General features: G+C 46.4%; 1 long non-coding RNA gene across 1 annotated transcript; it reads left to right on the plus strand.

Annotated features, from left to right (window-relative positions):
- The first annotated feature begins 452 nt into the window (after positions 1–452).
- LOC125319312 lies at positions 453–2,990 on the plus strand. Its single transcript, XR_007200660.1, has 3 exons — positions 453–751; positions 1,858–1,925; positions 2,658–2,990. It is a non-coding gene; the product is annotated as an uncharacterized LOC125319312 (long non-coding RNA).
- The last annotated feature ends 4,392 nt before the right edge of the window (positions 2,991–7,382 follow it).

Raw genomic sequence — 7,382 nt, forward strand, 5'->3', positions numbered from 1 at the left:
AATGAAAATGTATGTAAAATACAGTATATAAACAGAAACTTTCCTGTACGCCACATGCACTAGATTTCAGAGGAGCTATCCCTCCATGCATCCAGCTGAATAAAGAATGCCTGCTTCTTAATGCTACATTAGTGTTAAGGAGTTTTTTTATTTTACTGAATTTTTGGTAACAGTTTTGGTGACCCAGATGGAACACACTCCTGAATTTCAACAGGTCCAAGGGATCTGTGGTAGCCAGTGAACCTACGTTACAAGGGACAGAGAGTTCTCAGTAAGACAAGTCCCTAGTACCACAAGAACCTCTTTAGGTTAGGGTGACCAGAAAGGCTTCTCCCAGGATGCATTGTTCTGTTATGTTAATCTACCCCAGTTTGGCTTCTCCAGTTGGCTGTCAGCCTCTACCCCTTGTCACTCCCCCCGAGCTTCCCCATTGGTCCCGTTCCCTAGTCCCGCCTTTTCCCTGCCCCCGGATAAAACCTCTGAGTTCGCCATTGTTCTTGTCTTTGCCTCTGGAACCTTTGACAGTGTAGAAGCAATAAATGCTCCTGTTGGAACCCACACAAAGACCCTTCCTGCCTCTTTTGACATGGACCTTATACTGAAGCTAGCCATGCATTTGTGCATGCATGCGTGTGAGTCACAGAGTCGGACAGAGACAGTAATAGGATTGCAGGACCTCCAGCCAGCACCGAGGGACTCTCGGGGAGAACCTTCGATTCCTGGTCTGAAGGAAATTGGAGCAAGACCCCTGGTAAGATAAAGGCATTCTTTAATATAAAGGTTTTAACCTGCCTGTAAGGTTCAGCAAAAGCTTTGCAGGGTTGTGTTTAAAGGTACCTAAGGTGGTGTGTTGGTTTTGAATGGCCTGGTTCTTAGTAGTGGGGAGGGGGCACAGAGGTGGCTTCTGTAAGCAGCTGCTGGAAGCTTCCACCATATCTGGCAGAGCCAATCCCTGATTGCTCTGAGGATGGATGTGCCACTGGCCAAGGCTGGGCCAATTAGACATGGTGGTAATATTTCTGTGATAACATATTTAAGAAGAAACAAAACCAAAGTTTGTGGCACAGTTTTAATTCTAGCCAGAGAAGAGGAGGAGGTGAGAACATGTGAGGAAAACAACATGCAGACACCAAGGTCAGTGAAGAAGGAGGGGGAGGAGGTGCTCCAGGCACCAGACTCAAGATTACTCTGCAGGTTTAAGTGAGGACCATGGTGAAGCAGGCTGTCCCCCTGCAGCCCATGGAGGTCCACAGGGGATGCAGAAATCCACCCACGGCCCATGGGGGAGGAGCCCATGCTGAAGCAGGTGGATGCCTAGAGGAGGCTGTGATCGAGTGGGAGAGCCATGGAGAGAGAGGCCCTGCTCCCAGGCTGGATCAGCCTGTCCTTGGAGGACTGCACCCCGTGGAAGAGTGACCCATGCTACAGCAGTTTTGGGAGGACTGTTGCCTGTGGGAGGGACTCACATTGCAGCAGTTTTGGAAATACTGTTGCTCATGAGATGGAGTCATGTTGGAGAAGTTCACAGAGAACTGTCTCCCATGGGAAGGACCCCATGGTGCATCAGGAGAATTACTCCTCTCCCTGAGCATCGAGAGAAACCACAGGTGATAAACTGACCAAACCCCTCCACTCCCTGTCTCCTTGCACCGTCAGTTGGAAGGAAGCAGGGATTGGAGGGGAAAAGGTGTTTTAAAGGTTTGTTTTACTTCTCATTATCCTGCTCTGATTTTTTAGTAATAAATTTACTTAATATCTCTAAGTTGAGCCTGTTTTGCCCTTGATGGTAATTGATGAGTGTTTTCTTCTGGTCCTTAACTCATGAACCCTTCATAATATTTTCTCCCTTCTGTCCAGCTGAGGAGGCGAGTGAGTGAGAGGCTTTCATGGGTGCCTGGCATCCGGCCAGCATCAAACCACAACAGGTGGGAACAGGGAAGAGTTAGAGTACCTTCTAGGAGCTCCTCAATGGTAATTGGTTATAATGGGAGATAAAACCTCAGAAGGGGTATCACAGGTGCCACTGCTGGGATGTATCTTGAAATACTGAAAACAAATTGGAGGTGATCCCCTCATGTGAGAAAAACTTATAAAATTTTTTAATCAGTGGTGGCCACTTTACTCATTGGAAGACCAAGAGAAGTGGCCTAAGGATGGGACCTTAGAGTATAATTCCATATTGCAATTAATGTTTTGTGGAAGGGAAAATAAGTGGGATGAAGCTCCTTATGTTGACTTGTTTTTCACCCTAAGAAATCATCTGGAGTGGCAAAAGGAATGCAGGAGGACCCCACAAGATCCATTAATTTTAACACTTGAAAAGGAAAAGAAAGGCAAAGGGTTGAAGAGATGTTGTTCTGTGTGCAGCATAGGACAGAGGTGCTTAAAGTGAGGGTGAGAAGAGGAGGAGGGGGATTTGGAGCTGATGGTTGCTCTGCAGTGAAGAATGGGGAGGGAATGAGGAGTCACTGGGAAATAAGTTTAGATGTATGAATAGGTCATGGGAAAGTGGACTGGAAACTTTCCTGTACTCTGCATGCATGGTATTTCGGAGGAGATATACCCCCATGCATCCTGCCAAATAAAGAATGCCTGCTTCTTAATGCTACATTAGTGTTAAGATGTTTTTTAATTTTACTGAACTTTTGGTAACACAGGCAATGGTAGATGTCATAGCTGCAAGTGTGCCCAGCGAGAAGATCTCCTTGGACAAGTAACTGTTACAAAAACAGATCGACAGGCAGCACGGTATCCGAGAATGCGGGCAGATTGATGCGTTGTATTTTACCCTGTCCCAGGCTGAGGGACAGCCTGCCTTTAGGCTGCACAAGACGAAGGTAAGCCAAAATCCAATCTCAAGCTGACTGACATAAGTAATTCCCAATATGGAGACTAGATGCTCTTCTGTGCTCGGGTGTGTTGGTTTTGCACGGCCTGATTTTTGGTAGTGGGGGGGCCACAGAGGTGGCTTCTGTGAGAAGCTGATAGAAGATTCCACCATGTCTGGCAGAGCCAATCCCTCATGGCTCTGAAGATGGACATGCCTCTGGCCAAGGCTGGGCCAACTAGAAATGTTGGTAATGCCTCTGTGATAACATATTTAAGAAGAAAATCAAAACAAAGTGGGGCATGCGCAGTTTTTCTTCTAGTCAGAGAAGAGGAAGAGGGGAGAACATGTGGGGGTAAACAACATGGAGACACCAAGGTCAGTGAAGAAGGAGGGAGGAGGTGCTCCAGGTGACAGAGCCGAGATTCCTCTGCAGGCTGTGGTGAGGACCATGGTGAAGCAGCTGTCCCCCTGCAGCCCATGGGGATCCACAAGGGATGCAGAGATCCACCCACAGCCCATCGGGGAGGCACTCATGCTGGAGCAGGTGGATGCCTGGAGGAGGCTGTCATCCAGTGGAAGACCCGGTGGAGAGGGCCCTTGCTTCCAGGCTGGATCAGCCTGTCCTTGGAGGACTGCACTCCATGGAAGAGTGACCCACACCACAGCAGTTTTGGGAGGACCGTTTGCCCGTGGGGGGAATTTACCTTGCAGCAGTTTTGGAAGAACTGCTGCCCGTGAGAGTGGACCCACGTTGGAGAAGTTCACGGAAAACCGTCTCCCATGGAAGGCACCCCACAGTCTCACAGGGGAAGGACTCCTCTCCCGGAGCAGCAGAAGAAAACCTCGGGTGACGAACTGACCAAAACCCCCATGCCCTGTCTCCTTGCACTGTCAGTGGGAAGGAGGGAGGGGCTGGGAGGAAAAAGGTGTTTTAAGGGCTTATTTTACTTCTCATTATCCTCCTCTGATTCTGTTAGTAATACATTCACTTTGTACCTGTTGAGCCTGTTTTGCCCTTGGAGTGTTTTTCTCCCAGTCCTTATCTCAACTCATGAACTGTTTGTTAATTTTTTTTCTCTCCTCTGCCCAGCTGTGGCAGGGGAGGGTAAGCGAGTGGCTTTCATGGGTGCCGGGCGTTTGGCCAGAGTCAAACCACGACATTGGGGTAGAAGGAAGAACCCTCCCCCTGTGATACATGAAGGGATGAGACCCACCAGCAGAGATGCGAATGAATCTGAGGTTTTATTTGGAAGCATCAGTATATATCTCTCTACTCCTAAGAGCTTTCTTTTTGGTTACAGTTTACAGGCTTAATCACAATTCTAGAATAAATCTGTCCTCTTGACATCTTCTATTGTTGTCTCCAAAGCCATGACCAGTAGAGCGAGTAAAGTGTCCTGTTCTTATGTGGTAGTAGTAGAAACTTGTCATGGGTTAGCAAAGCATAGTCTCGGAAGTGATGTTCTTGCAAAGGTGTGCTTAGACCTTCCTCTGTGACCTGACAGAACCTATCAGCTGGCCAGTTTGAATATGGACGATTTTTTAAGCCACTTAAAATTGTGACCGCCTCTGTGATCCACACTTAAGAATAGACAAACCCCCGGGCAGAGCCCTCTCTTGTTTCCGGTGCTGGGACAGGTGGCTGTGGGCCCCCATGCAGAGGCCAGCAGGCCACAGCCATCCTGGGGCCGATGGGCCCTGTTCCACCCGTGGACCCCCCCCCCCCCCCCCCCCCCCCCCAGCCCTGCTATGTGCAGCCAGAGTGGCCCGGCTCCCCCTCTCCAGTGCGGCCAAGATTCAGCTAAAGCTGCCCTGCTGTCCCGAAAAGGATCATGTGACCAACATCGATAAGCGACATTCCAGCTGCAAGGCCGACGTGAGATTAACCCTTTTAGTGCTGTGAAGAGCTGAAAACCTGAGGGAGAAGAAAGAGGAGATGCTTAAAGCTGAAATTCTGTTGTAAAGCTATGATGTATCAGAGTACCCATTGTAATTTCATGAAGGCATGGGGGTGGAGCGTTTAACTTGTACTTGTGAGCAAAAGCACCTGTGCTGAGATAAGCAGATGCTGAAGCATCTGTAATTTCATGAGAAGTTTGAACAGGGAGAGATGGAAGCGATGAGGACTTTTGCTCCAAATGGGAAAGGAGAAGACCTCAGTTCCTAGAGATGCTCCCAGAGATAGTCCTAGAGATGAAGATGAGGAGGACCCTTTGCTCCCAGGGAAGGAGAAGGGCCTCTGTTCTTAGAGATGAAATGCTCCCAGAGATGGGTGAAGAGAACTTTTGTTTCTGAACGGCTCAACCTTAAAATTGCACCCCAGTAGCTCAAGAGTGGACCCTCGAAAGCGTTTGTGGGAAAAGCTGCAAGTCGTGGGAGGGGGACTCTCACATGATGTGAGCAGAGAACCGACCTGGGCGGCTGTCTCGTTGTGATAATGTTTTCATAGCATGGGCAAGAGAGACTCCTCTTCCTAAATGGACTGAACAAGGCTATTACGGAAATGGTAAACAGACTGAACATCTTAAGGGTTGTCTTTTTACATTGTCAGTGGGAGAAGGGAGAAAGGTGGGGGGAGGAGAAGAGTTCTGAAGGTGTGGTATTATTTTATTTTTTTTCTTTTTCCCTCTTTTAGGTCTGTTAATAAATTTCTTTATATTCTTTCAAGTTTGGTGCCTGATTTGCGTTTCTCCTAATTCTTATCTCACAGAAGATAAATAGTAATGAGTATTTTGGACCAAACCACTACACTAAATGTCCAGTTCTGTCTCAGGTACACGCTGTCCAGAGAGATGCTGCTGCTGGCGCTGGTCTTTGTTTAACTCTTTCCTTACACCAACACCTGTTACCCCAAGAATTCCCCCTTTTCTATTTTTGGGGGTCATGGACAAAGCAAGTGCAACCATAGCTTGTTTTTATGTGCCTTTAATGGCTCTAATTATTTTGAAAAGGACAAGACAGAAAATTAAAAAATATATCACTGCCAAACAACCTAATCCAATAAAAGCCCAAACTCTTAAATTTATTCCTGAAAACCAGTTTTTTGGATTTAGACACGTAAGATCATTTTTTAAGTCTGTCAGCACCTTTTGTTCCTCCAGAGTTTGCAAATCTCTGAGTTGATCTTTTAATTGAGTGTGAAGTGAGTGAATATCTTGTCTTAAGGTTTTATCAAAGGCTCCTTGGAGGTGGTTTTTGATTGTTTCCCAATTTTGTTCCTTTTTATTCCACAGAAGAGGAGTGACACATAGAGAGTTATGTATGTGTTCCCAATCGCAATGTAAAGATATGTGGGTTTTTTGAGCCTCAACTCTTTCGCCAATCCACAAAAGAGCACTTTCCAAGTGTCTTGGGGTGACCTTATGATGTGTATCCCATATCGCTGCCTATGCCCAGAAATTAATTTCTGTGCCTTTCTGTGCCTCTAAACTGAGCCTGAGAGGGGGAAGGAAAAAAACTGAGCAAAACCTTTTCAAAGCAATTTGCAGCTTGTTCAAGGTCACACACAGATAGCAATTGGTTTCCCAGCTGTGGCAGGGGAGGGAGGAAGCACCCAGCTGGCTGCTCCCAGGACAGGTTTTTTTTTTGGCCAGTGGTTCAGCTGCTTTGTCCTCCGGAGAGAGACTGAGAGTTGAATTTTTCCTTCCCTGGAATTTCAGATTTTCCCCCTTTTCTACTGGACTGCTTGATTGCTTCAACATCAGAGCACTTTGGGAGGACTTTCCACCGGGCACAGAGGGCCTGGCCCTGACCCAAGCCCCAGCTCCGAGGAGACCAAAGGGAGAACTCGAACATTTTCCCAGGTTATTTCTCCACAACGAGAGATTTTATTATTTAGCATTATTTTCCTTTCCCGTGTGTTTGTTAAATAAATAGTTTTATCTCCTTCACTTTCCTTCGAGGAAAATTTATTTTTTCCAAAACCTGGTGGGGGAGGGGTGGTCTCTGGCCTGCCTTCTCTCAGAGGATATATTTCTAAATTTGGCCAAACCGGAACACCAAGGCATCTAATCTGGTCATTATTTCCTTGTCAATTTGCTCTTGTGTTTGTAATTCTTTTGTAATATTCGTTAGAGCTTGTCCCACGGTGTGGGCAGTTTGAATGGAATTAGTTAAAGCTGCAACAGCTGCAGAGGCTGTGGTTAAAACTATTACAGCAGAAATGATGGCAAAGATCAACCAACACAGAAATTTGCAAACTCGTTTCTTACTCTTTTGGATTTCCTCCTGGAATAGTCAAGCCAATTGTGAAACACCGTCTTGTCCTTCCCAAGTCCGAGTCAGATTTACAGGTACCCAAATTTCTGGTCATCTCTTAAATGGAAGAAGAACGGAAAAGTTATTCATATCTTCATTGGTTACACATGATTTAAAAGAATTAGCAGACAAAAAATACAAGCCATTCCTATAATCAATCAAAAAATCATTAGCTAAAGCAAAAACATACAGGTGTGAAGTTCTAGTCATTAGTGGTTGTTTCTTTAGCACTGTCAAATTTGCGAGGGTAGTATTCTTGTTCAAGTTCACCTCGTATATTGTATTACCAAAGGCA

The sequence above is a fragment of the Corvus hawaiiensis genome, chromosome W, assembly GCF_020740725.1.
Source record: "Corvus hawaiiensis isolate bCorHaw1 chromosome W, bCorHaw1.pri.cur, whole genome shotgun sequence".
NCBI classification, from domain to species: Eukaryota; Metazoa; Chordata; class Aves; order Passeriformes; family Corvidae; genus Corvus; species Corvus hawaiiensis.